Source organism: Equus caballus, chromosome 25 (genome assembly GCF_041296265.1).
Source record: "Equus caballus isolate H_3958 breed thoroughbred chromosome 25, TB-T2T, whole genome shotgun sequence".
Classification (NCBI taxonomy): Eukaryota; Metazoa; Chordata; class Mammalia; order Perissodactyla; family Equidae; genus Equus; species Equus caballus.
The window spans coordinates 9,385,366-9,407,613 of NC_091708.1; the positions used below are offsets into that span (position 1 = coordinate 9,385,366).

Consider the following 22,248-nt stretch of genomic DNA (forward strand, 5'->3'; position numbering starts at 1 on the left):
TTTGTCTATTTATCTCCTTGTCAAGGCTTTGTACACCCTTTCTTTTTTTTCAAGTATGAGGGCCTTCTTGATCATTTCTTGTAGTGGGGGTCTTGCAGCAATGAACTCACTCAGCTTTTGCTTATCTGAGAAAGCTTTTATTTCTCCATTGTATCTGAGGGATAGTGTCACTGGATAGAGTATTCTTGGCTGAAAGTTTTTGTCTTTCATAATTTTGAATATATCATTCCACTCTCTCCTAGCCTGTAAGGTTTCTGCTGAGAAATCTGCTGAAAGGCTGATAACGGTTCCTTTGTAGGTTATTTTCTTCTGCCTTGCTGCCCTTAATATTTTTTCTTTGTCATTGACTTTTGCCAGTTTTGTTAACATATGCCTTGGAGAAGGTCTTTTTAATTGATGTAATTAGTTCTATTAGCTTTGTTTACATGTAATTCCAGCTCCTTCCCCAGGTTTGGGAAGTTCTCAGCTATTATTTCTTTGAGCAAACTCTTTGCTCCTTCTCCCTCTGGAATACTTATAATCCTTATATTGCAATTCCTAATTGAGTTGGATATTTCTCAGAGAATTTCTTCGTTTCTTTTTAGTCTTAGTTCTCTCTCTTCCTCCACCTGCAGGATTTCTATATTTATGTCCTCTAAATTACTGATTCTGTCCTCCATAATATCAGCTCTATTTTTAAAGGACTTCAGATTTTTCTTTATCTCATTCATTGTGTTTTTCATCTCCAATACTTCTGATTTTTTTATAGTTTCAATGTCTTTTGTGAAGAATTTCCTCTGTTCATTAATTTCATTCCTGAGATCACTCGACTGTCTTTCTGAGTTTTCTTGCAGTTTGTTGAGTTTCTTTATGATAACTATTTTGAATTCTCTGTCATTTAGATTGTACATTTCTGTGACTTCAGATTGATTCCTGGATACTTGTCATTTTCCTGCTTGTCTGGAGTGTTAATATATCTCTTCATGCTATTTGATGGCGTAGACTTTTGTTGTCACATAGTAACAGCAAAATCTGGTCACAGATTCCACATGCCACCAGTGAGGGGGGACAGGTGCTGTGTTTTTTGAGCCCTCTGTGACCCCTGGCAGATGTGCCTGTCTATTGGAAGCTGTGCTAACAGGGCCTGTCTGCCTTTGCCTGCTGGCCGCTGCTGCTTTACACATGTATGCACAGGTGCTCTGGCAGGGGTCCCTAGTTCTGGCCAACCAGCTGAGCTGGTGTGCTAGGTGGGAGGGGTGCTTTCTTTTGCATGTGTGATCCCATGTGCCTCTGCTCTGCATTCACTGTCTGCCCTCCTGGGATGCTCGGCTTGGTGTGGACGCTGCCGTGATTGCTTAGCTGCCTCAGTGTGCAGCATTCCCCTAGGCTGGGAGGCAACTCTGAGAGCAAAAGCATTCTCATGGAGGGCTGCCTTTTTCTCCTTCTTTTTTCAGTGTCATGGGCCTGGCACCATGTGAGGTCCTGCACCCTAAATTGCTGCTGCTTGGGAGGGAGAGGAGATCTCCTTACCTCCTTCTACTGCCTCCAGGGGAGTCCATCACTCCCACCTTCAGACGTGTGGCTGTGTGGGATCTCAGATGCCTATTGTGTGTTGTGAATGTCCTCTGTTGATTTATGAATGTCCTTCCCATTGTATCTTAGTAGGGAGAGATTAAGGGAAGAGCTCACTCCACCTTGATGCTGACATCACTCCCTCTAGAAGTTAGGTTGTTTTTTTTTTTTTAAAGATTGGCACCTGATCTATCATCTGTTGCCAATTTTTATTTTCTTCTTCTTCCTCTTCTTCTCCCCAAAGACCCCCAGTACATAGTTGTATATAGTAGTTGTAGGTCCTTCTGGTTGTGCTATGTGGGATGTCACCTCAGCATGGCCCAATGAGTGGAGCCATGTCTGTGCACAGGATCTGAACTGGCGAAACCCTGGGCTGCCGAAGCAGAGTGTGCAAACTTAACCACTCTGCCATGGGGGCAGCCACTAGGTTTTTTTTGAGACAGCCCTGATGGCCTAGTGGTTAACATTCAGCCCTCTCCACTTAGGTAGCCCGGGCTCAGTTTCCAGGTGCGGAACCACACCACTTGTCTGTCAGTAGCTATGCAGTGGTGGCGGCTCACATAGAAGAACTAGAAGGACTTATAACTAGAATATACAACTATGTACTGGGGCTTTGGGGAGGAAAAAAAGGGAGGAAAACTGGCAACAGCTCAGGGTGAGTCTTTCCCAGCAAAAAAAAAGTTAGTTTTTAATCCCCTGTATTCAGATTTTATTGCTATTTTCCATTTTTATTTGTGCTCTTCATTAGGAAAGTAGCATTTTTTATTTATAAAACTAAACTGATATCGTTTCTATGTGGTAAAGTATACACAACATGCTATTCACCATCTTTATGCATACAGTTTAGCAGCATTGCATTCACATTGTTGTTCTACATCCCCACCATCCATCTCTTGAACTACTTTCATCTTCCCAAACTAAACTCTGCACCAGCTAAACACTAACTCCTCAGTCCCCTCTCCCCCAGCCCCTGGCCATCACCATTCTACTTTCTGTCTCTATAAATCTGACTACTCTAGGTACCTCATCTAAGTGGAATCATATAGTATTAGTCTTTTTGTGACTGGCTTATTTCACTTAGCGTAACGTCTTCAGGTGTCATCCATGTTGTAGCACGTGTCAGAATTTTCTTCCTTTTTAAGGATGAATAATATTTCATTGTACGGATATGATCACTTTTATTTTTAAAATTCTTATTATGGCACATTTCAAACATACACAAAAGCACAGAGAATAGCATAACATGCTCCCAGGTACCCATTATCCAGCTTCAACAAACCTGTTTGTCTCATCTTTTCTTCTACCCCCTCCCCCTCCTACCTTTGGAAGCTAATTCCAGAATTATCATTTAATCTGCAAATATTCCAGGATGCATCTAAAAGATCAGGACTCTTATTTAAAAAGTAACAATAATACCATTATCATACCAAAAAACATTTAACAGTGATTCCTCAGTATCATGAAACATCAAGCCAGTGTCCAAATTTCTAAGTGATTTTCTATGTTGGATTTGATAATGTGTTCTCATACATGTAACTGGCTATTTTAAGCCTCTAAGCATCAGGGTGGCGGTGGAGGGGGTGGGTCTAAACCAAGATTAATGGGATTTGAGTTAATCAGGCTCCAGGGAAACTTCAGGTACTTGAAAGCATCTTTTCCTCACCTGTCTGTTCCAGGCTCTTTCCTTACCTCTAAAGCACCGAGAGCAGTGAACCAACTGTTCCCTTGCAACTGAGCGCCCTCCAAGATCCAGCCTTTTACTTATTCTTGCTCTGTGTCCTGATTTGGCCTCTATTGCCCTTCCCCGGGGAAATTTAGTAGCTCCTAGTTTCCAGATAGGTGAGAAGATGGACCCTTGAATGTACCTGGAGCTCTTAACTGCAAGTTGAAATTGAAAAGGCTTCTGAGTGAAAAAGAAAGAAAGAGAAAATGACTGAGGGTATGGGAGGATATTGTAAGACAGACCCAAGGACGAGGGTAAAAGAAAGGAATTAACTGAGCAGTTCCTGCGACAAAAATTGGCAATAACCATTCCCTGGGGAGAGGGACGACAGAAAAGAGGAGACTCAGGGCAGGATTTTTGGCAACAATCCGAGGTAAAACTTTCCTCTCCTGTTATTCTGATTGTTTTATATTAAATTAGGATTGCTAGATAAAACATAGGATGCCCAGTAAAAATTTCAATTTCAGATAAACGATACTTTTTAAAGTATACATATGTCCCAAGGTATGTAGACATACTTATACTCAAAAAGTATTCACCGTTTATCTGAAATTCAAGTTGAATTAGGCATTCTGTATTTTTATTTGCTAAATCTGGTGACCTGACGGTAAGCCATGGGAGCCCAACTTGTGAAACAGGACTTTTGACCTCTTAGTTTTCTTTCTTGGAAGATGGTTGAATTTTCTTTTCTTTATTCACTCTTCTTGTCCTGCAGGTCTACCTAATATTGTATCATTATGTTAAAAAATAGGGGCCGGTCCCATGGCCGAGCGGTTAAGTTCGTGTGCTCCACTGCAGCGGCCCAGGGTTTTGCCAGTTTGGATCCTGGGCATGGACATGGCACTGCTCATCAAGCCACGCTGAGGTGGCGTCCCACATGCCACAACTGGAAGGACCCACAACTAAAAAATGTGCAACTATGTACCAGGGGGCTTTGGGGAGAAAAAGGAAAATAAAATCTTTAAAGAATAGACCCAGTTTACATTAGCACCAACAGAATAGAAGAGTGTTTATTTCCCTCTATCCTTATCAATGTCAGATATTAGCAGCCTTTTAATTTTTGCTAATCTTCAGGACAAAACGTTTGAGAATTGCTGGTTTAGAGCACTTCTTAAATGAGAGAAGCTTTTCTTTTGGGATGCCTGGAATCAAAGTTCTGTTTAAAAAGAATTTTAAATTTTATTTTATATTGTAGAAATTTGTACAATGAAATGTAATGACTTAGAACACATTAGCTGTTTTTAAATTCCAACAGCGAATTTCCCTGCTACTTCTGACAAAACTGATCTTTTTTGTGCATACTCATGTCAAACTCAAGAATTTCAAATTAGCTTTAGCAAAAGCAAATATTTACATTTAAAAAGAAAACATCTGAACTCAGAACTCATGAAGATAAAAAAGTTTAATAACTGAAGATGTCTTATTAGTTGATGTCGCTAACGGCAACATCTAGGTCACATAACTTATATTGACTTAAAACAGCGTTCCCACTAGCTTTGTGTAACCATATACACAATTATTGCAATAAAGGATTAAAAAAAGAAACGCCTAGTCTCCATATTTCCACAAAAAAACTGTTGAAAGAACAAATTTCTGCTCAGTTGTTTTTTCCTTTGTCTAAAAAAAAAGTGTCAGGCACCCCACCCCACCCCACTGCTGGTGACAGTCAACCACTGATTGTTCCTGAACGGAACACAATCATTCGCGCCTAGGAAAACAATTGCAATGAATGGGATCTTGGTCTCTACTAAAAATAAAAAATGGCTAAAAAGAGACTTTAACTTATTTTCAAGTTTTATGGCTGAATTCCTATAACTCCTAACTGGTCAAAATATTGGCAAGCTACTAGATTTTACTTAGAGTCAAATTTACTTCTTTGGTGTCTGCCCAGAAGTGCCATTGAGGCTATTTGTGGCTAGCTTTTTAAGAGACCAAAAGTACCTCAAATGGAATGAGTGTCAACACTGATGTATAACACACAAGGAAAGGCAGGAGAGAGAATTGAGTACTTTTATTTTTTTGAACAACTAAGTATAACCAATTTTTACTTTAAAGTTTCAATATTTGGCAAACCAAAACTGTTACTTCTCAAAATGACCAAAAATACAGCTGAACACTGTCTTTGTATTTTGATGTTAAACCAGGAATTATATATCTTATCAAAATTCTTATCTAATCAACTAATTCTATCAACCTCACCAAATACAATCGCCCTCAATGTAGACATACTCAATGGCCTTCTTTCCTCAAGCTTAACCAGCCCTAGCTAATTAACCCTCTAGAAACCAATACAGCCCCCAAAGTGATAAACCCCTACCCCCAAGCATCCCCAACCACCTAGTCAGCCAGTGGCCGTGATCCAGGAATCATCCATGACACAAACGTCACTGTCGCAGAGACCAATCATCTTTCAATGTCCATTTTTCATTTCTCCCTTTCACTGATAGAAACCCCTAAATTTTAACTGAGCACATGGCTTCCCAGCTAGACACTGTATTTCCCATCATCCTTTGCATCTGGGTGTGGCCATGTGACTAAATTCCAATGGGATTGAGTGGAAATGAGGTTTTTCAATGTCCAGGTCAAATCCTTCAGAAAAAACTGTCCACGCCCTCTATGTCCCCCTTTCTTTGGGCTGGAATGTTTGAAATAAAGTGGTGAATCAGCCTTGATTATTTGCATGAGGACAAGAGCACAGGAGAGAGCAGAGCGAAAAGAGGGAAGTGGGCCCTGGGTCGTCCTGTAGAGCAGCGCAGCCCGCGTGCCTTGGGCTGTCTCTTCTGGCCTCAGACGCCAGTGTAACAGGACCATCCAACTAAAACCTTTTCTCTGACGCTGAAGATTTTAGCAAGATGCATAAAGGTTTTAAAATATCAAGCTTCCTCCTATGGGCTGGAAATCCCAACGTGAAGGAAGACAAACAAGCAAAACAACTCGGACACCGAACAACCTGCTCAGCCTCGGTTTCCAATGTAACCAACCCGCAAAAGGAGAAGTTTTCCTTTAAATTGTCTGTTTAAAATTTGGTTGGAAAGTAAAGTGGCCTTTCACTACGTATCTGAAATCCTGGTGGTCAATTTTTCTTTTTTTATAAACAATTTAGAGCATGAACTCTTCTCAGTTAAACTAAAAATATCCCATAAATCTATAAAGCCACTGCCTTAAAATGACTTAAACAAGGATAATTATGGCTATTAAAAACATCGTAAATTCCATTTGGTTGAGAGTAGCTAATAAAACAAAACCCACAAGCAAGGTGTTCCCTTGTACCTACAGTTGTGATACAGCGTCTGCCTGTCCCACGGGTCAGACCCCAAGGTGTAGCCAACCACACAGGGGCTCTGGAGGTCTCAGCACTTTCCAAGTCCGTGTTACTCGGATGTTGAAGCCTGCAGTGAACCTGCAGGGACAGAAGCTGGTCCCCAGTATCCCTGTTACAGTCCAGGAAGGTGAAGTCACCTGACTCTTCCTGTGGGAACTCTGTCCCCTTAGAGGTGAGCAGTGGCGAGAGACCAATGAGGAACGTTAGAGTTATGGCCTACTCAAACTGAATCTGGACTGTAAATATGCGTGGAGGAGGAGCCTTTAGCAAGCCCTATGGGCCATGACCACAGACATTTAACACCTGTGGGACGAGTCAGACTGTTATTAAGCCTCAGTATTTTCAAACGGATGGCGAACCAGCTTTGAACTTGGTGGTTCCTGCAGCCCCCGTGCATGTCCTTGAGTTTGGTGAAAGGGATTAATTAAAGCATCTGCCCCAGTTGCCTCGTGAGACTTGGGATTTTCCACCAGAAGATTCGGTTGTGCACTTTGAGGCCTATTTGCAAGAGCTGGTGAAGTGGAGGAATGCAAATGTTTCACTAGTGGGGGAGTCAATTCCGCTCCAAAGTGGGTTTCATGCCATCACCAGGAACGTTATTAGAGAGCCCGAGAATAACTTAGGGACATTTGGTTGCAGCCCATTTCATCAGAAATGAACGTGAGTGAGAATTAAAGGTGAAGAATGAGTTGATCACTTTATCAAAAAATTCGTAATGCCACAATATCTAAACTTAACATTTATTGCCCATAGTTCAAAGTCCTATGATAGCTCTTTCATTGAGCTAGCAGTTGTTTGAGAAGATTGTCCTGGTTGTCACGAGACAGGCTGGGCAACAGACACATACGGAGATAAAAATTTCAAGAAACTATTTTGTTGACTCTTTTATTTTCTCCTAATGTAGCTGAGTAAATTTCTACAGGCAATGGAGCTCTCTAGGAGTAAGTGGCAGTTCTTATATTAAAAACAATACAATGTATGGGCTGGCCCCATGGTGTGTGGTGATTAAGGTTGGTGCACTCCACTTTGGTGGCCCAGGTTCATAGGTTCAGATCCCGGGTGTGGACCTACACCACTCATCAGTCATGCTGTGGTGGCAACCCACATATAAATTACAGGAAGACTGGCAACAGATGTTAGCTCAGGGCTAATCCCCCAGCAAAGAAAAAAAACCCCAACGCCCCCCCAGCCCTGCCACAATACAGTGCAGAGTTAGAATTATGGAGGACTTTGTGGGAGAAACTGTTAATTGCTCCCCAATATCTGGTTGCCCTTTCTTCCACAATCAAAGAATCCCCAGTTTTTAACTAGGTCACATGGTTGCCCAGAATTAAGGCTGTATTTCTCAGCACCTCCTGTAATTAACTATGGCCACGTGACTAAGTTATAGCTAATGGGCTGCAAGCAGAATTGTAGCATGACAGCTTCTAGAAACCTTTCTTAAAGGACAGCTGACATATGCCCTTTGCTCCCTGTATTAATTAGAACTCTCCAGAGAAACAGAACCAACAGGATACACAGATATCAAAGGACATTTATTATGAGGAATTGGCTCCCACGATTATGGAGGCAAGGAAGCCCCACAATCTGCTGTCTGCAGACCCTTGAGATGCAGGAAAGCCAGTGATATAATTCAGTCTGAGTCCAAAGGCCTGAGGACCAGGGGAGCCAGTAGTGTCAGTCCTAGCCTGAGGCAGAAGACGAGAGGAGATGTCCCAGCGAACTCCTCCTTCCTCCATCTTTTGTTCTATTCAGGCCCTCAGCAGAATGGATGATGCCCACCCACTTTAGGGAGGGCAATTTACTTTACTGAGTTCACAGATTCAAATGCCAATCTCATTCAGAAACACCCTTACAGACACACCTAGAAATAATGTTTAATCTGGGCAGCCCACGGCCAGTCAAGTCGACACATAATCTCAACCATCATACTTCCCTTTGTCTCTGTCACTATTTCTATCCTTTTGCTTGTAACGTGGTGAGAGAGCTGGAGCTCTAGCTGCCTTCTTGGACTATGAGGATAAGGACCACACCAGTGGGATGGTAAAGCAGTAAACCAGAAGGAGTTTGAGTCCCTGGAGACTTAGAGGAATAGAGATCCTACAACATCCCTGAATTACTTACCTTCCAGACCTTTACACAAGACAGAGAAATATACCACTGTCTTAAGTCAGCAGTGTTACCATGGAGGTCTGCCTTTTAGTTAAACCTAAACCTTAGTGATACACACCCTTTTCCTTATGTTTACTTGAGCCTTCATGGTCCTTAGTCAATGGGTCTGTAGTCATTTCATCTTAGTGGGAAAACGCCAAACCTTGGTCCCTAGGATCACAAACTCAACACGTTGAGAACGATGTCTTTCTGTCTTCAGCAAGGAATGGAGACGTTCGAATGAATGCCAACGACTTCAATTCTCCAGCTGCTTCAGTTGGTTCCCAAGATAGTAGCCATGAGCTCCATGAGGCAATGCGACTTCATTTGTACGCTGCAGAGAGCATCGCTAATCCAAAAAATACACCTATCCTTCCCTTAAAGATGTCAGCTCTCTCCTGAAAACCTTGCTGCTAAGGGGAAAAAAACATTAGGTGAAAAAATTTTTCCATTGATTTTAATGGGAAAAATTATGATGCATTTCCTCCTGATCCAAGATACCCTAAACAGTACTCATAGATAGAAAAATATATTAATTGAACAATGAAAACAAGTTTATGTAACAAACAGCAATTAGAAAGTAAGTAAGTTGAGTCTGTAGGTAAAATGTAAAGAAGTTTACAGCACTTACCGAAAGAGGAAGGAAGGAGGAAGAAAGACTTGATAGTGGGGGTGCTGGCGCAGAAGGGGTTCTTCGGAAGGCACAGCCTTCTTTCCGCACCATTCAACGATTTCTCAGCATTTAGGGGGTTCACGGTGATCTTGCATCCAAACTTCACTACAAATAAAGTTATATCACAGAAAATACGTTGAGGGCAAAATAAAAGTAAATACGTGAGTCGTTCAAAAGGTGTAAAACCAGTGCGTGCGCACAGCCCACTGACGCGTCACGGGACATGCTTCCTCCTCCTTCCTCCACTGTGCAGTGTGCTTCGGGTTCATCCCCACGCGGCAACGACTCCTCTTCCTTCCATGTGATGTTCTCCGACTAGAAACTGCTGTGCCGAGTAGTAAGCTGGTGACTGTGTCTTTGCCTGAAACCATAAAGTCAAAATATTACTTCTTGCAGCATATGGCATTGGGTGAAAACATGGTCATACTGAAAAAAAAGAAGCCACTGTCTGAAAAGCGTGGAACCGTTCAAAGCCGTAATGGCAGCAGGTCATTAGCGAACGTCTGTGTGCGGGCTGCCGGTGTAGCTGAGGGGCGGGGGCAGGAAGAGGCAGCACCCAGACCTCCTTACAGGGTCTCACTGGGGGAGCCCGGACTGCAGGGGGAGCCCGGACTGCAGACGAGCCTCTGCACACCCGCCTCCCGGGCAGGGCCCGGGGCCCAAACTCCCTCCTGTGTTCCCCTTCAGCCGGATTTGAGGGACTCGGGTGTGTCTGGGCTGAAAGTGTTAGGGCTTCCACCAAGCTGCTGTGGATGTCCCCAGTCGGCGTTCGCTTGTGACTCTTAAAGAAACAGGCCTGAGGCCTGCTCTGACGGCCAGAGTCAGCTGAAGGGCTGACTCCGTTCAGGGAGGAATCGAGTCGCGTTGGGCAGCGAAAACCCCCTGGGAGAAAGAACAGGACGCTTCACCTGTGCCCGCTGCTGTGTCCCCGGTTCTTCTGAAATCTCCTGCATGCCGCGTCTGTTCTTATTCCCCTGGGCCCGCTGGAAGCCCAGCTAGGGGCAGCCAGGGCCAAAGGGCACGGGCTTCGGAGCTGGCCAGAAGGGCACTCGGCTCCCGCACTTCCTCCCCTGACCACATTCAAGTCTTCCCTCCCCTCCCGCCACCTCCCGCAACCTTCCTCCGCCCTCGCGTCCTCCTCGGATCCAATCACGCACGTTTCCTCTTAGCTGACGTCACCGGGCGCGAGCGTTCATCCGCGTCTCATCGGGAAGACTTTCCAGGGCTGGACTTGAACCCTGGAGCGCTCCCGGCACGTGTCTGTCCCTCCAGCGGTTCGGGTACTCTAGGAGACTCTTTCTCTGGCTCTTGCGCTGGCTCCCTGCTGCTGGCGCTCTCCCGGCCGTCTCACCGTCCCGTCGTCACCGTCCCGGGAGGAGGGCCGGCCCCGCAGTCGGCCTGTGGACTGCGGCGTGAGCGCCCGCGAGTTACGAGTCCTCCAACGGGCCCCGTGCTGCCAAGGCCAGTGAAGCCTGAGCGTCCGCTGCTCAGGGACAGAGAGGAGTCAGCTCGACCCAGAGGCCAGAGAGACCCCGGCTCCTCCGGGCCGTGACCTGGGGCCCCCGCCCTGTCCTGCGGCCCGCGGACTGCCCGACCTGACTGTAGGTACCACGCTGGCCGCTCTGCTGCCCCAGGACTCTGATTCTGGTCGCCGGGATCTCCTCCGGCACAGGGAGGAACTCCCACCCCAGCTCCATCCTCGGCCGCTGACTGAGCCGGGGCCCTGCCCGGCCCGTGGAGCCTCAGCGGCGGCTTGTTTTAGGAGAAGAGCAGCGGGACTGGGGCTGGGTCGGGAAGCGCCACGGCTTCTGCACAATAAACTGCCACTTTTTCAGAATCCTCCTCACCCCTTCCTCTCATCTGCAACCTTTCAGATTTTTTTATATGCTAATCTTTGATTCCTCTAGAATTTCTCTCGGTGTTTGGTGAGGGCCTTACGGAGCCCAGACCCAGAACGCGAGCCTGGTTCTGAGAACGTGGAGAGACGCAGGTCGCTGGAACTCGCTGTCGTGGGAAACAGCGGCCACTTGCCGCCGGGGCAGAGGGCTCGCGGGCAGCAGCGGCGGCCGCAGGAGGCAGCCCGGAGGAGCCGGCGCCCGTTCTCCTCCCGCTCCGCTCTCCCCCAGCGCCCCCACGGGCAGCACCGGCGGGCAGCCGGCCGGCCGAGACAGACGCGCTCGGTGTCCCAGCCCAGCGTCGCCGAGCGAGCGCAGGACGGCTCCGAAGCTGAGACAGTAGCCTAGGGATCCGCACGTGGACCCTCACATATTAAATGACGTATGTATTGGGGCCTATTTCTAGACTCTGTTCCAATGACCTATTTCTCCACCAACACTAAACTTTATTTTATTACTGTACTTTTGTACATTTTGGCATCTGGTAGGACTAGTTCCTCCTTGGTTTTTCCCCCAAAATTCCTGGCTATTCTGACACGTGTTTCTATATTATTATATTATATGTAATATATAGCTATATTTCTATGTGAATTAGAATTAATTTCTCAGTGACTGGAATCTCATTGAATTTCTATGTTAATTTAGGGGACTTGAGAAGTTTCCACTAATGAGATTTCTTATCCAACTTTTATCCAAATATTCCTTTGAGTTCTCTCAGTAGAGTATTATGCTTTTATTCACGTAAGTATTGTGGATTCTGAACTTTATTCTTAGGTATTTCCCCTCCAATTCATTGCTAATATACAAATTCTATCTTCCCTCATATTTTCTCCTGGTTACTATTTGTATGAAAAACTTGATTTTTGCATGTTAATTTCATAACCAGCTTCTTTGTTGAATTCTACTTTTTTTTTTTTTTTGAGGAAGATTAGCCCTGAGCTAACTCTGCCAATCCTCCCCTTTTTGCTGAGGAAGACTGGCCCTGAGCTAACATCCATGCCCATCTTCCTCTACTTTATATGTGGGACACCTACCACAGCACGGCTTTTGCCGAGCGGTGCCATGTCCACACCCGGGATCCAAACCGGCGAACTCTGGGCCTCCGAGAATCGGAAGGTGCGCACTTAACCGCTGCACCACCGGGCCGGCCCCCAAGTTCTATTTTTTTCTTTAATTGCTTTTCAATTGATTTTCCTGTTTTGTCCAGGTATAAAATTAATGGTATATGTTATCAGTAATAATAAATTATTCCCTCCTGTCTTCTATTTTCACTATTTTCTTTCCGTTCTCTGATTCAATGGCTGCTATTGTAACGGGTTGATTTCACTCTTCATTCCCGCGGTGCAGACGTTTTTGTTAGAGACATAGATTTAATTTTCTTAAAGAAGAACACACACTTTCCTATTTTATTAGAAGTTGTGTGAAGTCCATAAATTGATTTTTAACTTTTCAAATAACTTTGATGAATCTATTGAAATGATCACGTTGTTCCTCCCTTGACCTATGGATGTGGTGAATTATTCCAGTAAATATTCTTAAATTGTTTCACTTTTACATTTTTGAAATAAATCCACCTGGATATGGTTTGTTATTCTTTTAATGTGTTGCTGAATTCTACTGTATGAGTATATACACAGACACACACACACATTCACACGAGTGAGGTGGGGCTCTGGTTTTCTCCATTGTACCTTCTCTGTCCTGTTTCTCATGTTTCGCCATCACTGTTATGCTGGATTGGTTGAAGAAATTTGGAATATATCTTTCTCGCTGTATGCTCTGAAATAACTTAAACAGTGTTAAAGGCTTTCATTCCCCAAATATTTAATAAGACTCATCTCTCTGGGCCTGGAACATCTTAAGATGGTAACTGGAAATTTCTCAATTTCTTCTTAGGTAATCGGTGTTTTTAGGAGGTCTATCTCTTTAATGGTTAATTGGGTAATTTATTTTTTTTTAGAAAATAATTTTTTCCCTAAATTCTCAATTTTTTTCTGAGAGTGGAGAAAACTATTATAGAATTTCTCATTTTCTTGGCAATAGCGGTATGCATCATATTTGAGTTGGGTGGTGCCCCTGGATTGTGGAAGCCCTGGGGGATGGAGAGGAAGGGCGGGCTGAGCAGGTGGAGCCCTCCCCCCTCCAATCTCTCCCACCTCCATTCCGCCCCGGCCGCTGCCCCGCTTCCACGGAAGCAGACCCACTTTACATTTGGAGTTTCAGCTTAAAGATTTCATTGGGAATTCGGTCACTAGAATAAAAGCCTGAAAAATCACTGACCAAGAACTGTGAAGTTGAAATAATACATTTGTTTGAATACGTATAATAACATGAGAGTATGCCTGGCCCCCGAAGGAGTTTATCCATTCTGATCATTTTCATTTGGGAGATTTTAGGAATGGGTTCCTATATGATATAGCGCCATAGCAATAATTGTTCAGAAAGACTGATGACCTAGGTCAATGAGAAAGTTCCCATCTTGTCTCTTCTTGCTGTTAATGCATCTTGTTCTTTTTGAAAGCATGGGCCAGGAGAAGGGTGACTGACTTTGAAAGGCAAGGAATGTGAAGTTGGAGGGTGGGAGCAGAGGTAGCCACTGTTCCTAGAGAAAACAAATCATGCAATTTCTAACTTAACAGTTACCTCAGGATCATGTAATTTGTAATAGAAAAGGACATGGCCATCATTACTCAGGGGGAAAGGAAGTGAGTAGAGGACAGCTAACACGAAGGGGCCCTTTTTCAACTTTCTCTGCACCAGACTGATGTCAGGCACCCTGGGGAAATACAATTAGCTTAGCAGTGTCATCATTATTCCCAAGGTATTTTCAGAAATATCACATTCTTCCTATTGCTGGAATAGACTAGATGATGCTCTCGACATAGTTTAGTACCCGCCAGCTGGGTAATGCTGGGCGCTCTGGGCACAGGACGAAGAACTGGGGCTGTCTAGGCTGGAGGGAAACAGACTCAGGGACCAGAAGAACTGTCGTCACATGTCAGAAGGAGACAGATTAGACGCATTTCATGTGAAGGCATGAAACTGGATCAGGACTGGGAGCAGCTCCTGGAGAGGATATTTTAGCACAAGGCAAGGAAGAATTCGCTAGTAGGGCTGAATGCGACAGCTCGAATCTAGAAGTACTGAGTTCTTTGTCACTGGAGGTGTCCAAGCAGATGCTGGCGACCGGGGCCAGGGGCCGTGGAGAGGAACTCCATGCACCATGTAGGTAGGACTGAACGAGCAGACCTCTGAAGCCTTCGTCAGAAACGATGCTCCTGCATGGCTGGGCAAGTGTCTGAAGTTCGCTTGAGTGGCTGCTAGATGTCACTCTTGTGTATCTGCAATAGCAAGATTCTTTCTCTACCAGTGCAAAGTGGAACTCGGGAACATGACTAAGCAAAGACAGTGGAATTTTAATAACTAAATGTGCGTCCTTAGCTTATGCATTTTTAATAAGTGTAAGAAAACTTAAATATCGCTTGAAGCAAAAATTTCCAGCATCTATTCTCAAAATTGGATTCACTTTCTAAATTCTCTTTTTAAATGTCTTCCAATGTTCTCAAAATTTAATATAAGTTGCCATAAAACTGCTTCTATACATCCACTTCCATCTCTGAATCGTTCACCTGTCTTCTGTGTCTGTTGTTCTAGGGAGGACCTATGTCTTGCTCTTTTCTAGATGGCACATAGCACCGTGCAGCCTTCATAATACTACTGCTAATAATTACCGTTTACAAAGCACTCATTTCTAGTATCTTATCTGATCCAAGTAAAATCAAGTGGTTAGGTTTTAAAATATGAAGAAATAGCTGAGAGGAGCTGAGCAACCTGCCAAGGCCGTAGGTAAGAACTGCTTCCCAGTTCTCATTGTGCTGAACTATGGGGGTTCAGGAAATGCTGCAGACTTTCCATCTCTGGGACGTTCACAGTGTGTTCTACCATAGTGCAGGCTCTGAGAGTTCTGGAGCAGAGAAACCTGTCACGCCGCAGCCCCAAAGTCTTCAAATGTGTTTAACCCTTTCTTCCTCCCTTCCTCCCTCCTTCCTCTCTCCTTCCTCCCTCCCTCCCACCCTCTTTCCTCCCTTCCTCCTTCCTTCCTCCCTCCCTCCTTCCTCCCTCCCTCCTTCCTTCCTTACATCCTCCTTCCTTCCTTCCTCCCTCCCTTCTTTCTTCCTTCCTCCCTCTTTCCTTCCTCCCTCCCTCCTTCCTTCCTACCCCATTCCCTTCCTTGCCTTCCTTTCTTTCTTACCGTCTATGTATCTACCTACCTATCATCTATTTTTTTTCAGAATGTGAGTTATTATCTCTCAGAATACTAGTATTTTTATTGTGAATTGCTATAAGTGAAAAATATCAAATTCAAGCTCTGTACACCTTCTTGAATTTAATTTAATTTACCAGCAGCGTTTCATAATCTGCAGTGCAATAGGAAAAAAATCCCCTCAGTTTTCTCACAGCTAGAAAGAAATTCAGTTTATCAAAATAGATTATTCCCACCCAAAACTCTCTATGTGGAGAACTCGTCTTTGTCTCTTCTTAGCACTTCAGGCAAACTGAATCTAGCAGACGAAAGCCCCAACTGAAATTTCCACTTCCTCCTTGTACCTCTGACTCTCCTGGTGAATGCAGGAGGGGTGGCAACGTGGCTGGGAGAGCCATCCCCTCCCCTGGACTAACTCCGCAGCTTAGACACTAAGGGCCATCTGGCTTGCTCTAATGTGCCGTCTCCTTAGTTTAGCATGTGTTCAGGACGCCTTCATACGTTCAGTTAGAGTATTTACTGCCTGGCATCTGTTGAAGCTGTTACACATATAGTCAAAACATAAGAGATAGATACACTCTGAAAAGTTAAATATTCCCCGAAAAGGGACTTAAGGACAAGAGACCATTCCGGTTATCTTGACTTGGCTTTTGAATGGCAGCCATGACTGGAAGTCCTATGTTACACGGCAAAGAGAACCACAGATGACCCCCTACATCACTGGCTGAAGTATTTCTGAGCCACCAGGTTCCTCACAGTGGCCTTCACGTCCTTGTCCTCAGGGTATAGATGATGGGGTTGAGCATGGGGGCCAGCACTCCATAGACGAGGGGGATGAGCTCATCGGAGAGGTCCTCTTTGTCTGCCCTCACAAGGCCCTTAGACTTGGGCTTCCCATACATGAAGAGGTTGGTCCCACAGAAGACAACCATGACTGTGAAGTGGGCACAGCAGGTGGAGGTCTTTTGCCTCCCCTCAGCTGAGGAGATCCGCAGGATGGTAGCAATGATGAATACATGAGAGACAAAAATGAACGGGACTGGGACCCCCAGGAAGATCACATTTGCTACCCCCATGCTGATCACTTTGATGGAGTTGTCATCACAGGCCAACCTCAGGATAGCCAGGATCTCACAAGTGAAGTGGTCGATGACATTGTTCCCACACAAGGCCAGCTGAGTTGCCAAGGATGTGTGTACCACAGAAGCAGCACCATCGATAGCCCAGGAGCTGGCAGCCATGGGCACGTACGCAGCAATCAAATGCCATCAAGCCCAGCAGCACACACTCTGTGGCTCCCCTGGCAAGGGAGAGAAACATCTGCATGGCACAGCCTAAGAGGGAGATGGTTGCCTAGGGGAGTCAGGAGGCCAACCAGGACCAGACGGGTGCAAGAGGTGGTGTAGCAGATGCCCAGGAAGGAGAGGTTCCCCAGGAAGAAGTACATGGGCGTGTGCAGGTGGGAGTCAGGGGTGGTCACCAGCATGAGGACCCCGTTGCCCAGCAGGACCACCAGGTACATCAGCAGGATGAGCACAGAGAACATTTTCTCCAGCATTGGGTGGGCTGAGAGGCCCAGGAGAATGAACCCCACCACCAGGGAGGTCCAGCTGGCTTCTTCCAGGTGATACCCCTTCTGACATCAGCAAAGTACAAAAGCAGCACGTCAGGTTTTCCTGAGAAGAGTCCCAGGCATCCGGTATGTGGTCAAGTCCGTGCTGCATAACAGCAAAGCATATGTGCGTCAGAGAAAAATAACCAAGGGAGGCAACAGGGGAGTCCTCAGCTCCTAGATGGGAGGAGGTCAGAGCTGGAACAGAGCTTACAAGGGAGCGGCACTGGGTGAGGACCTCAAATATTCCAGCCATGTGCGAGGAATTCTCCAACGTTGCTGCATCCTCTCGTGGCCCATAAAAGCAACTGAGGCCTAGGGAGGGGAAGTGGCCCATCTGAGCCTTCTGAGCCAGCCGGTGCCAGAGACAGGACTTGAACCCAGCAGAGCTAATCTCCGGTCAGGAAGGGCTTTCCCTCTGCATTATGATGAATGGCTGGACGATGCTGTGAACTATTTCTCTTTAATGTAAATGGATAGAAATTTCATTTAATCTGAGCTTTCTTAGATTCTCAGGCAAACCCCCAAACTTAGAACTATCAAATTTTCAAGCCTCTTTAAACTTTGATTACATTTGGAAGGGGCTTGTATACAAGTGTTAATCCACATCCAGACAGACACGCCTGGGCGAAGGCTCAGCCATCCGCGACACAGACCTGACTGTCGTCTGCCTTGGGATTTGCCTATTTTAGATACGGATTGATGGCAATACATGGGGTGGTTCCCACAAGGGGAAGAACTTTATGAAGTCAACACTTCATGAGGTGACTGAGCCCACATGATGGCATGACAACTGGGCAGCTCACTGACCAGTCAGCTCAGTTATTAATAACCACACTGCCTACACTCGTCAGATAGGAGGGTTTAGGACAGTGACTTCTAATCCCATTCCGTTAGCATACTGGTGAAATTCTTAGCCAGGGGGGACCAAGGAATGTTCTTCCTCTGTCCTTTTAAGTTATTATTATATTCTCGTGTAATATTCTGGCTCTCTGATGCCATTCTTGTGTTCCACACAGGCAGCTAGCTTATAGGAAGGCCTGTATGCCCTTGTGTGGCGGATTTCTGGTTTCCCAGCTGCAATTGCCCAGACTCTAAACTCAGAAACCTCATTGATGGTATTTCTATAGCTCCTTCTTAGCTGCAATGGTGTGTGTGTGTAGGAGTGGGTGGACGATGGGAGATGAGTGGTTAGTGTTAATGAGCATCTACTCTGTGCCACAGTCTTTGTAACACACTATGGAGAAGATATTGTCACTCAAGTTTTATAGATGAAGTAACCAAAGCTCAGAGACGCTCAAGGTTTTGCTACGTGGGGTTGAATGAAGAGCTGGGGTTGGGTCGCAGGCCCCAACTCGGAATTCCTTCCACCAGGCAGCTGTCTCTCTCTCTTGGGGCAGAGTTTTGAAAGAGTCCGTCTCTCCAAACCCACTCTCCGTATCCTCTGATGGCTCGTTGTCCAGCACGCTCCCTTCTCAGTCAGAGAGTTTACGTCAGACGTGTCGTCAGGCAGCGCAGCTCCCGCCTGAATTGAACCCAGGGTTTCTCAACCTCGGCACCACTCACATTTTGGGCGGGAGAACCCTTTGTTGGAGGGGGCTGTCCTGTGCACTGCAGGATGTTTAACAGCATCCCTGGTCTCTGCCCACCAGTCACCAGTATCGTCTGCTCCCTGAGTCGTGACAACTGAAAACGTCTCCTGACATTGCCAAATGTTTCCGGAGGAGAGGGAAGTGCAGGACTGTGGCCAGCAGAGAACTAATCCTGGAGAGGTCTCCTTGTCTGCAGTCAGAGGCCTCACCATACTCCCTGCGAAGCCTCCGGCCTTTCCCCCAGCCCGCAGCGCATGGGGGACGTTTGCTCAGTGCAGGCCCCGCTTGCCTCACCCTCCTCCCACTGGCTCTCCCAGCCCCTCCAGAAACTCAAAAGTAAACACCACAGTCAGTGCCACAAACAACATTCAACTGGGACAAGGACAGGCTGTGGCCACAGAGCCCGAGCAAAGTGGCTTCTGTTAGAGCAGCCATCCTGTCCACTCCTGTCAGACAAATCTTTGCCCACAGAAGCTCCTGCCCACGAACAATGTGTGTGGGCCTGAGTGATGCCCAGGACCTGACCTGTGTGAGAGCTGCATCCATGCAGGTCTTCGTGCCTGTCGTGCAAAAGTTGCCGAATGAAAGCTGGTTCAATTGGAATGAAGTGAACAGCTAGGAAGACCTTGCACACTGAGACCAGAGCTGTGGGGCCTGCCCCACCCGTGACATGGATATTCTGTGTAGCTTGAGCAAGTCCCTTCTCCTCCCAAGGCCTCAGCTTCCCCACATGCATCATGAGAAGGCTGAATCAGGGGCTTCCCAGGGCCTCCCAGCTCTGTCGTGGACTGCCCGGTGCTGTGCTCGGCAGGCAGGGAGCGGTCCTTGGTGAAGGCGGCTGCCCACTCCTTTGTGGGGGCGGGTGTGTGTTAAGGGGAGATCTGAGTGCTTGGTTTCCCATCAAGAAATGGTCAGCAGGAAACAGAGCTGTGTCAGGCTCTGGAGGGACTGGGGATGGAGGCAAACAAAGAGCTCTGACACCCACAGCCCGATGAGAGGAGGGCGGGGAGGCCGGCGGGGAGAGCGAGGAGGAAGGAAGCTTTGACCTCTGCGGCTGCATCCTGCAGGTGTGGTCCCTCCGCATGACCCAGGGACCTGGTCTTGCTGTGGTCTCGTCCCTACATCCCTACCTGTCCCGGGAGCCAGCAGGAAAGTGAGAAATGGGAGGCAGTGCAGTATGGCCAAAAGAGCTGCATAGCCTCTCATACAGCCTTTCTGGAGAGCCTTGGCCTAGAAAAAGGAGAAACCTGAAAAACCTGCATACCTGTCGCCTCAGCAAGCCCCCCTCCAGGGAATAAGCCCGGAGAACCAATGAGAGCGGAGGGCCAACATCTCTCAACAAAGGCGTTCGTCACAGCAAAATTTGTGAGTCAAGGTAGGGAACAAAATAACTGTCCACCAACAGACGCCTAAGGAAATTATGCCATTTCATGTAAGGGAATATTAGGCAGACGTTAAAGTCAAGTTTCTATTTTTACACTGTAATGTTATTACATTACAATGATAAATTAATAGAGAATGCAAAATTGTATATACTGTTATGATCTCAATCAGGTAAATGACATGTGTGGATAAAAGTGACTGGAAAAACTATAGCAAGATCAATAGGGGGAGGGCTCCTCTTTGAACCTCTTCAGCATCACCAAATTTTCTACTCATACAGTGGGCGCAAGTTACTCTGCATTCAGGGGAAGAATCTCAGCATTATAAAAGGAAAGTGAGGAAAAAGGAAAGAAGTAGCCACAGACTGGGAGTCAGTTGAACAGGGTGCAGGTCTCTGCTCGCCTGTCCGCTCACCCTCTGACTCTGAGGAGGGCCCTTTCCTCTGAGGGTCTCTGCAGGGTGGGGTGGGAATCCTGCCCACCTCCCTCCCCAGCTCCGGCTACATAAGAGGATGGAGTGGCAAGGGCAGGGCAGGGGCTGGACAGTGGCGAGCCCAGAGAGCGCGGACTGCCTGGCCTTCCTCTCGGCTGCCCCTCCCTGCTCCAGCGCTGGCTGCGGGAAGGATTCCTGGAGCAATTTAAAGTCTGGAACGTCAAGTGTGCCCAGGGTGCAGGCCCTCAGCATATCTAGGGGATCCAGGGACCACACCTCCCCGTCCCAGTCAGAGGCCCTGACTGGGTCACGGCCAACTGGACGTGGAAAGGAGGGCGCAGCAGAGGCTGGCTTCCTCCTGAGCTTTTCCCAGGTCTCAGAGAAGCCAGCACTCGCATCAGGGACAGAGCAAACGTCCCCAAGTTGAAGTCCTAGACATTCGGAATGGCGGGGGGGCGGAGGTTGCTAGGACAGATGCTTAACAAAAACCAGCAGCAGAATTAGCTACATTCATTGAGCTGCCCCCACGTGCCGGCCACTGTGACAAACACTTTACACACATTATATAAATTCCATAAAATCCAGCGATACGTGTGTAATGAGTATCTACTTCTAGTTTTCCCTGGAGATTGTATTATTATCCCCATTTTTTTATCTGAAGGAACAGACTTTAAAAGTTAAGCAATTCACCAAAGACCACATGTCTTGTGAATGGCAGAGCTGGGATTTCAATGTCAATACAGCTGAGTCTCTTTATCATCATTGATAGCAGCAGCATCATCATCACCATGATTAGTGAGTATCACTTGTACTTGAAACAGAATTTAAAAGATATAGAAGAATATATAACAAAAATTAAGTCTTTGTCTCGAGTCACCCGGTAATTCTCCCTCAAGGCAATTTATTGTATTTTTTTTAGAGGTATTCTAGGCATATACTAATAAGTATTTTGAAGACAAATTTAGCACAAGCACACTGTCTTAATATCTTGATTTGTCACTTAACAGTATACATTGGAGAGTTTTCCTGGAAAAAAAAAAACATACATAGGGCTGCCTCATTCTTTTAATTGGCTGCATTTATTCATTGTAAGGATGTACCACGATTTAATTAGCCAATTGCATGTTGATGGACATTTAGATTTTCCAATCTCACGCTATAGTCAGTGCTACATTAAATACCATTGCATATTTGTAATTTAGCACATGGTCAAATGTATCTGTTTTATGTAACTTGTAATTTTGATAGATATTGCCAGGTTTACACATTCCTGTCATCAGTGTGTGAGGATGTCTGTTTCCCACACTCTGCCAACATCGCATCTTGCTCTGGAGACTTTCTGGTTTGTCAATCTGACAGGTGAGAAGTGACATCGCATTGTTGTATTTTAAACTTTTGGTTTTTGAAAATAATTTAAAATGTGAAACAGATTTGCGTATATAAATGCATATAAAAGTATGTAACACATATTTTAAATTTAAAGAGCAATAAAGGAATCATCACCTAATTTAAGAAATACAGCATTGCCAGTGTGTTAGAAGCTCCCTGGCTATCCCTTCCCCCTCCTGGTCCTCTCTCCTCCCAGAGACAACCCCACTCCTGATTTAAGTTGTAATCATTTCCTTGCTTTTCTTGAATTTTATCACCTAT

The 22,248-nt window shown here is 45.9% G+C and overlaps 2 long non-coding RNA genes and 1 pseudogene across 2 annotated transcripts; 1 reads left to right on the forward strand and 2 right to left on the reverse strand.

Annotated features, from left to right (window-relative positions):
- Nucleotides 1-8,110: 8,110 nt before the first annotated feature.
- On the reverse strand, nt 8,111-10,524 carry LOC111770679 (uncharacterized). Its single transcript, XR_011432669.1, has 4 exons — nt 10,329-10,524; nt 9,621-9,781; nt 9,379-9,525; nt 8,111-9,160 (listed from the first exon to the last, which is right to left on the reverse strand). It is a non-coding gene; the product is annotated as an uncharacterized lncRNA (long non-coding RNA).
- A 64-nt stretch (nt 10,525-10,588) lies between these two features.
- On the forward strand, nt 10,589-12,915 carry LOC138920815 (uncharacterized). Its single transcript, XR_011432671.1, has 2 exons — nt 10,589-11,021; nt 11,328-12,915. It is a non-coding gene; the product is annotated as an uncharacterized lncRNA (long non-coding RNA).
- On the reverse strand, nt 16,297-17,200 carry OR13C35P (olfactory receptor family 13 subfamily C member 35, pseudogene; annotated as a pseudogene).